The sequence below is a fragment of the Squalius cephalus genome (assembly GCF_949319135.1).
Source record: "Squalius cephalus genome assembly, chromosome: 7".
NCBI lineage: Eukaryota > Metazoa > Chordata > Actinopteri > Cypriniformes > Leuciscidae > Squalius > Squalius cephalus.
In genome coordinates this window covers 17,445,493-17,453,042 of record NC_137128.1, presented here as the reverse complement: position 1 = coordinate 17,453,042, position 7,550 = coordinate 17,445,493, and positions in this window count along the sequence as shown.

Genomic DNA, 7,550 nt, shown 5'->3' with positions numbered 1-7,550 from the left:
TGGTTTATTAGTACTATTACAGTGTTATTATAGTATTATTACAGAAATTTCATTTATGACTGACAAATATGCATTACATTAAGTTTATTGATTTGTTTATGTCAAAACTGTGTAATCCAAGTGGATGGAAATTTGAAACTTTAAATTTAAACTTTTATTTTATTGGAAATTTTAGATACATTTTTTTTCTTCCTCATTGATAGAGTGTGCAAACTTTTTTTTATAATTTCCCTTGGAGTTTTTTTTGTCTACACACTGCGGAAAGTTTTTAAGGCGCAGTGAGTTCTTGTCTATTTCTTGGAAATTTTAAATGCAATTCAAATACATAAATCTTATATTTAGGCATATTTTTTTGGAGTGTATACAAAGGTCATGTGGTGTATCATGGAGGAGGGTCTCTTCTGGAGTTAATCATTCTGTACATGAGGGATTAAAATAAGCTTTTACTATTTTAATCTTTTCAGTTCGAGAGGAATGCACATATGTCTCTGATTAAATTTGCTTTTCCAATATCTGTTTGACTCTCTATAATGAAACACAGTCCTCTGATGATGTGATTACAGAGAACTATAAATATTTGACTTTATTTGAGCATTAATTATTAGGCAAAAACAAATTCTCTAACAGTTCAGTCTGTTGTTCTTCCAGTTATTGGCAGCAGCATATAGCAGACATCATATCGCACTGTAATTTGTGACGATTGTTTTCATTTAAGCTCATGTGCTATTTTGGATGAGAATCAGAAAATGTCACTCATTTGTAAGTTTCATCATTGAAGTTGCACAACAGAATGTCAAAGATGTTTAAACGCTCTAGCAGAAATCTCCAATTCAATCAAGTTGTCTCTTCTGCAGAACATTTGCTGCAAACTAAAAATTCTGTCTTATATATGCACCCATATGTACTCAAAATGTTAAAATCCCCCTGTAGTCAATAATTTCATCCCTTAAAACTCATATTTGATCACCAAAATGACATATTTAAATGTTTTTTCCTTGACAAAAAAAATCGTAATGCCTTTAAATGGCGTGAATGTAACTCTACACCAGGGTTCCTCAAACTCGGTCCTGGAGGGTCACTGTCCTGCACAGTTTAGCTCCAACCCTGATCAAATACACTTAGCTGTGAGTTTCTAGTGATCCTGAAGACATTGATTAGCTTGCTCAGGTGTGTTTGATCAGGGTTGGAGCTAAACTCTGCAGGACAGCGGCCCTCCAGGACCGAGTTTGAGAAACCCTGCTCTACACCCTTGCCTCATTTAGTATACACGGTTCTATGAATATGCAAATTAGACCCGCCTCCACTCACTCACACCAGCTCAGAGATCCACTTGTTGACGATCACATGTTGACCTGATTGGTTACAAGGTAGTTTGTGACGTCAGAATCACCAGCGATTTCAAACTGCGTTTTTAAGACTCTTTGGTTCACTGCAGTTTTAAGGAGAACATATACAGCAATGGTGTTGACTTATGAATTTACACATGGTTTGTCTTAAAGCATATTAAAAACACCACATAGACATATAAACAACATTAAACCTGATTCACTACAGGGGGACTTTGAAGTTGCTCTTCTCCAAACAATCTGGTTCACCTCTATATACGATGAGTATATGGTCTATTTGATTGTTTTGTAGATACTGCACTGCTGCATTATATAACAGTAAGGTCCTGTCCACTCCAGTATAACGTTTTTGGACAAGCAGCATTTCAAGAGAACTGATTTTTCACATCTCTAGGCATTTTCATTGTTTGTATTGGAGTGGTTTTGATTATCCTTTTCTAGTCAAATCTAGCCATCATTCTTTTTAAACTTTACATATTACACATTAGAATGAGACTTTGTAATCTCTAGACACTAGATAGCACTCATGCAACTTTCCATTGAGGACAGACTGTTCTTGTCTTGATTCTTAACCCTATCTTCTTGTGATGTTTACAGTTTTCCCATTGACTTGGCTGACAGAAACACTGGAACTTTCCAGCGACAGGTTGGTGGCTATCATTACACTAACTCAGAATATAGACCTCGATCCATCCCCAACCCACCTGTTGGTAATAATGGGGCTCTTTTTTATTTTAATGACCTGTCGTTGTCATCCATAATCAGTCAAAACTCAACCACACCCCTCATATCCGGCGTGAAAACCACTTAACGAGGCATTAGCTTACTATAATGCAATATTAGCTCATAAAAATGACCGGAGACATATGAGGTCTTTCACATCTGTCCCCATTCAGTCTAGCTATAGGGACATTATTAAGATTTGTGGCCTTCTCAATTTGCTGAAATGACCACTTTGAAACTCTTATGAATAAATGTCAGCCATGGTTGTTTCCCAGGTAGAGTTGTTTATGCAAAATATGTGACGTGAACAGAACAAACCAAATTCAGTATAAACACAGCTCTTAAAATCTATACAGATGCATTGATGTTTTATGCTCTATTTAAAATGTAAGATTCATACTTCATACAGCTGAATTACAATACGTTAAAGGTTGTTTTTTTTTTGTCACTCTACTGCGCTACTTTTTCATTGTTTTTATAGGTAAATACGTGCTAGGTGGACGTGTTTGACCGTTGCGCTCGCATCTTTTGTAGCATGTCTCACACATGACATGGTGTTCTAAAAGAGAAGTTTAGCATTTAAATAACCAACCCGATCTCACAGCAATTCATACGCATTTTACGAGATATGTAAAATACATAAGATTGAGTAAAAATCGTACGAATTTGTAAGATTTTTGCTCAATCGTATTTTACAAGTTGCCCAATTCGTATGAATTCATACAAATGACTTGCCCCTGACCCCGCCCCTAAACCTACCCGTCACTGTGGTTTAGACAAATCGTACGAATTCGTACAAGTGAGGTCGTACGAATTAGCCAACTCGTAAAATATGTACGAACTGGCCGTGAGATAGCGTTGAAATAACGCAAGAGCTTGCAGGTTTTTTTCTTTCCACTTGTTGTTTTAACTTCATTCGTTTATACTGATCGGATATCTATCTGTTTTGTTAAAACGTTTCCAAAACGGATATAACTTCAAACTTCAATTCCCACGCTATATGCAAATTTACTATGTCCACGTCAACAAAAGCTTATCATCAGCTAATTTCAAGATCAAAAACCACAATAGGAGAGAGAGCGGCATCAGCACCAGTAAGATCATTTAGTCTATAATGAAGATGATTGAGTTTTGAGCGGGTGTGACTTTCAGTTTCATTTGCGGCAGTTTGCGCGTTGGCTTGCTGAAGACTCAGCAAGAATTCAAGAACGTTGTGCAAGTTTACTGCAACAATGGTGCCGTGAACTTGAAAATCCAGCGTTTGGTTAATCCTGGAAAGCGCTCATTGTCACAGTTGTAAACATGATGGCTTTCTTCTTCCATGAGGGAGTTTGGCGTCACGCCATTTGTTTCCAGGCGGACCGATAAAGAACGCGAAACACACGTATCCCGGACATCCTGTATAATTCAACCAACCAGATGACGACTTCAAAAATCCTAAAGTGTTTCCAGTTAAGTATGACTTATGCATCAGACGTTCAGCCAACGGTCCGTTAGCGTGACGTCTGAGGCTGAGACTATATAGCCTATAACACGCTTTCACACGTTTATTTTTTTACATTTTGGGAGGAGTAAAATTTACATAATGTGGTTTCAACATCCAGATATATTAACACTTGTCCAGTTTTGTTTGGAATGCGTCCCAGACCATCTCCTGAAGTGGTTTGATTGATCGGATTTAAGTCTGTCTCAAAAACGTTTCATAGATATCTGAGAGAAAACGCATGATGTGACTAGTGAGTATCGTCAATCACTATCCCATTGAAAGGAAGTAAAGCAAACAATTTACAGCTTTATCCAGGCCTATTGAAGTGGTCTGGGACACACATTCCAGACAAAACTGGAGTTGTAAATGCATCTGGTTGTTGAAACCACATATGTAAATTGTAATCCTCTCCTTTTGCGGTCTTTGATCTTGAAATTAGCTGATGATTAATAAATTACAGTGCATATCAGGGCCCGGTGTCCCGATAACGCTCACTCTTAGCGCGCTAAGAAAGCTCGAAAGATATATCTTACCAAAGTTGTTTATGTTCCTAAGTGTGTTCCCCGAACCATACCTTAGGAAGCTGCTTAAGATAGGCTATACCTTCTTACGTGCGACGTTACCGGGTGCTGTCTGTGGCGATGGTGCTGAATTGTTTGATATCGATGGCTCGAGAATCAATTATTCTCTCGTGCAGGGGCTGTTTATGTGAGAAAGCTGTGTTCTTTATAAAAGAAGCACTTCAGAAATAGTTGAAATTGCATTTATTAGGACTCATGGGATATTATAAAAAATAATCCAAACTATAATAGCCTATAATAGCCTAGCCTACATATTTTTAAATTGTATCATATATTGCTGCCACAATAACCATTTCAAATTTGTACGTGCTTTCTTCTCTTTCCCATTTTTGTTCGCTGATGTGGAGCTGCGATGAAATATTGTTCTTGGAAATACTTTCCAGCATTTCAGTAATAAAAGTGTACATCTTAAGTACGGTGCTCGGCAGTGATCAAAAAGGGTTTAAACAGTGGATTTTGAATCTCTTCTTGTAAACTCAGAGATGTGGATTCAGACGGCAATTAAATTACCACACAACCTGTTTGTCAAAAAACAGTAGGTACTAATTTGGCCAGGGATTTTTACGCAGGTTGGGTGAGAAAAAACACTGATATTATGGATTCGGACGGCATTAAAATCACCGACTCACCCCTATACATGTTTAAAATACCATACAAGCCCAAGAGAAACAATATTAGCTTCCGAATAGGACTTAACTGACAGTAGCCTATGCTTTCACTGGCCTTTAAAAGCGTATTTTAATTAAATTAATAATATTGTATAATAATATAATTAAAAATCTAACAACAATCAGTGTAATGACAATTTTATTCTTTGGATGAAAACACTTGAATTAGCCTAATTGAATACTGTCTGGGTGTATTAAAACTTCAGAATTATATTCGTATAGACCTGCAACAGTGATAAGGTAAAGCTAAGAGTGGTCCAGACCAACCTTACGAAAGTGTGACTTACAGAAGATATACTTAGCGTACGAACGTGTCGGGAATCGTGCCATAACGTTGAGAGATAGGTTAAGGAATAGGTTAAGAACTACTTAGCGATAAGAACGTTTTGGGGAACCGGGCCCAGATAGATATCCAATCAGTAGAAACGAATGAAGTGAACAGGCCCCCAATGTGCACAATTAAATCTGAAATTGATTTGTTTGTAAGGATTAATATTTAATTTTATTTTACAAATGAGAAGACTTTAAAACTAAGCGGGTGGAATTTTTAAAATAACTTTAGACATAATTAAATAAATAGATGTAAAAGGTCAGTTTACTCAAGAAAGACTGTAGTTTGAGTGGGAAACACAAGATTCTTTGTGGTCAGTTGATCTTTGGTGACCTTTGGCAACACAAACTTCCTGGATGCTTTCCATCTCCAACCACTGTCTGGATACTGTGGCAACCCAAATGAATGCAGCCATGTCTATACGCTCATTTCTCAAAGGATTCAATAGACGATTCAGAACAGAAAAGGGAGGTTTCCGGACAGATAAAGAGGCCTGAGCAATCATGTCAAAGGACAATTTGAAGATTACACCATCTCTGCTACAACCTGTTTATCATTACTTTCAAATTCCTGTTTTCTGTCATCCTTTTGTGTAAATAGTCTTGAATGAATGTTGTAAAAGTGTGCTTATTTACAAAGAAACATATGATACTTTTTCATCGATTAGGAAAATTCTTAGTTATTATTTATTTTTGTAAATTTACAAATCAACTCTGATGTGTCTACAATATTCCTTTAGAATATAAATAAATAAGAAAGTGTTAACATACAGAGTAAGACTATAGAACAATACAATTAATATGGATAGAACAGTTCAGATAATTTGGTCCTGGACAAGAAATGTTGGAGTTCCTATTAAATCCCTAACCTTTGATTACAAACTTGGCAAATCAGACTTGATTACAGTATCTTGGCAAATCTGGGAATTTGTTGAAATCCTTTCGAAACTGGGACACATAGACATACTGGAGTATTTTTATTTTATTTTATCATTGAGAAACAATTGAGAAACAATTGAGATGGGGGTGGGGGGGCTGAGAGTGTTTCAAAATGTGGTAATCAATAAACAGGGGTGAAATCAATATCATACATGATCACTATACCATCCTGAGGTGACTAGAAATTGCAAAAGTTATTGTAATACCAGGTGTTAGCTTAAACTACAGCAGGTCATGTATGGCTTGAGGGTGAGTAACACATAGTATGGCTTGAGGGTGAGTAAATTATGGGATCCTTTTCATTTTTGGGTGTACTATCCCTTTAACTAAACCATATTAGTAAACTAAACTATAATTATATATTTATATATTTTGAACAAGTAAATCTGATTACCACAGTAAATTTATATAATTTTTAGTGCTGGGCAACAATTAATCACGATTAATCACATCCAAAATAAAAAGTTTGTGTTTACATAATATATGTGTGTGTACTGTGTATAGTTATTTTGTATATATAAATACACACACATGCATGCATATATTTTTAAAAAGTGTTATTAATAGCCTATATAAAATATTTATATTTATATATTATTTAAATTGTGTATAAATATATATAGCTACCATATACATGCAAATATTTCACAAATATATACATGCATATGTGTGTATTTATACACTGAACAAAATTATAAATGCAACACCTTTGTTTTTGCCCCCATTTTTTATGAGCTGAACTCAAAGATCTAAGACTTTTTCTATGTACACAAAATGCCTTTTTCTCTCAAATATTGTTCACAAATCTGTCTAAATCTGTGTTAGTGAGCACTTCTCCTTTGCCAAGATAATCCATCCACCTCACAGGTGTGGCATATCAAGATGCTGATTAGACATGCATGTGGAGGTCCTGGGCTGGTGTGGTTACACGTGGTCTGCGGTTGTGAGGCCGGTTGGATGTACTGCCAAATTCTCTGAAACGCCTTTGGAGATTGCTTATGGTAGAGAAATGAACATTCAATTCACGGGCAACAGCTCTGGTGGACATTCCTGCAGTCAGCATGGCAATTGCATGCTCCCTCAAAACTTGCGACATCTGTGGCATTGTGCTGTGTGATAAAACTGCACATTTTAGAGTGGCCTTTTATTGTGGCCAGCCTAAGGCACACCTGTGCAATAATCATGCTGTCTAATCAGCATCTTGATATGCCACACCTGTGAGGTGGATGGATTATCTCGGCAAAGGAGAAGTGCTCACTAACACAGATTTAGACAGATTTGTGAACAATATGGCCTTTTGTGTACATAGAAAAAGTCATAGATCTTTGAGTTCAGCTCAATGGGAGCAAAACCAAAAGTGTTGCGTTTATAATTTTGTTCAGTGTATATACAAAATAATTATACACAGTACACACACAAATATTATGTAACACAAACTTTTATTTTGGATGCTATAATAACGCGATTAATCATTGCC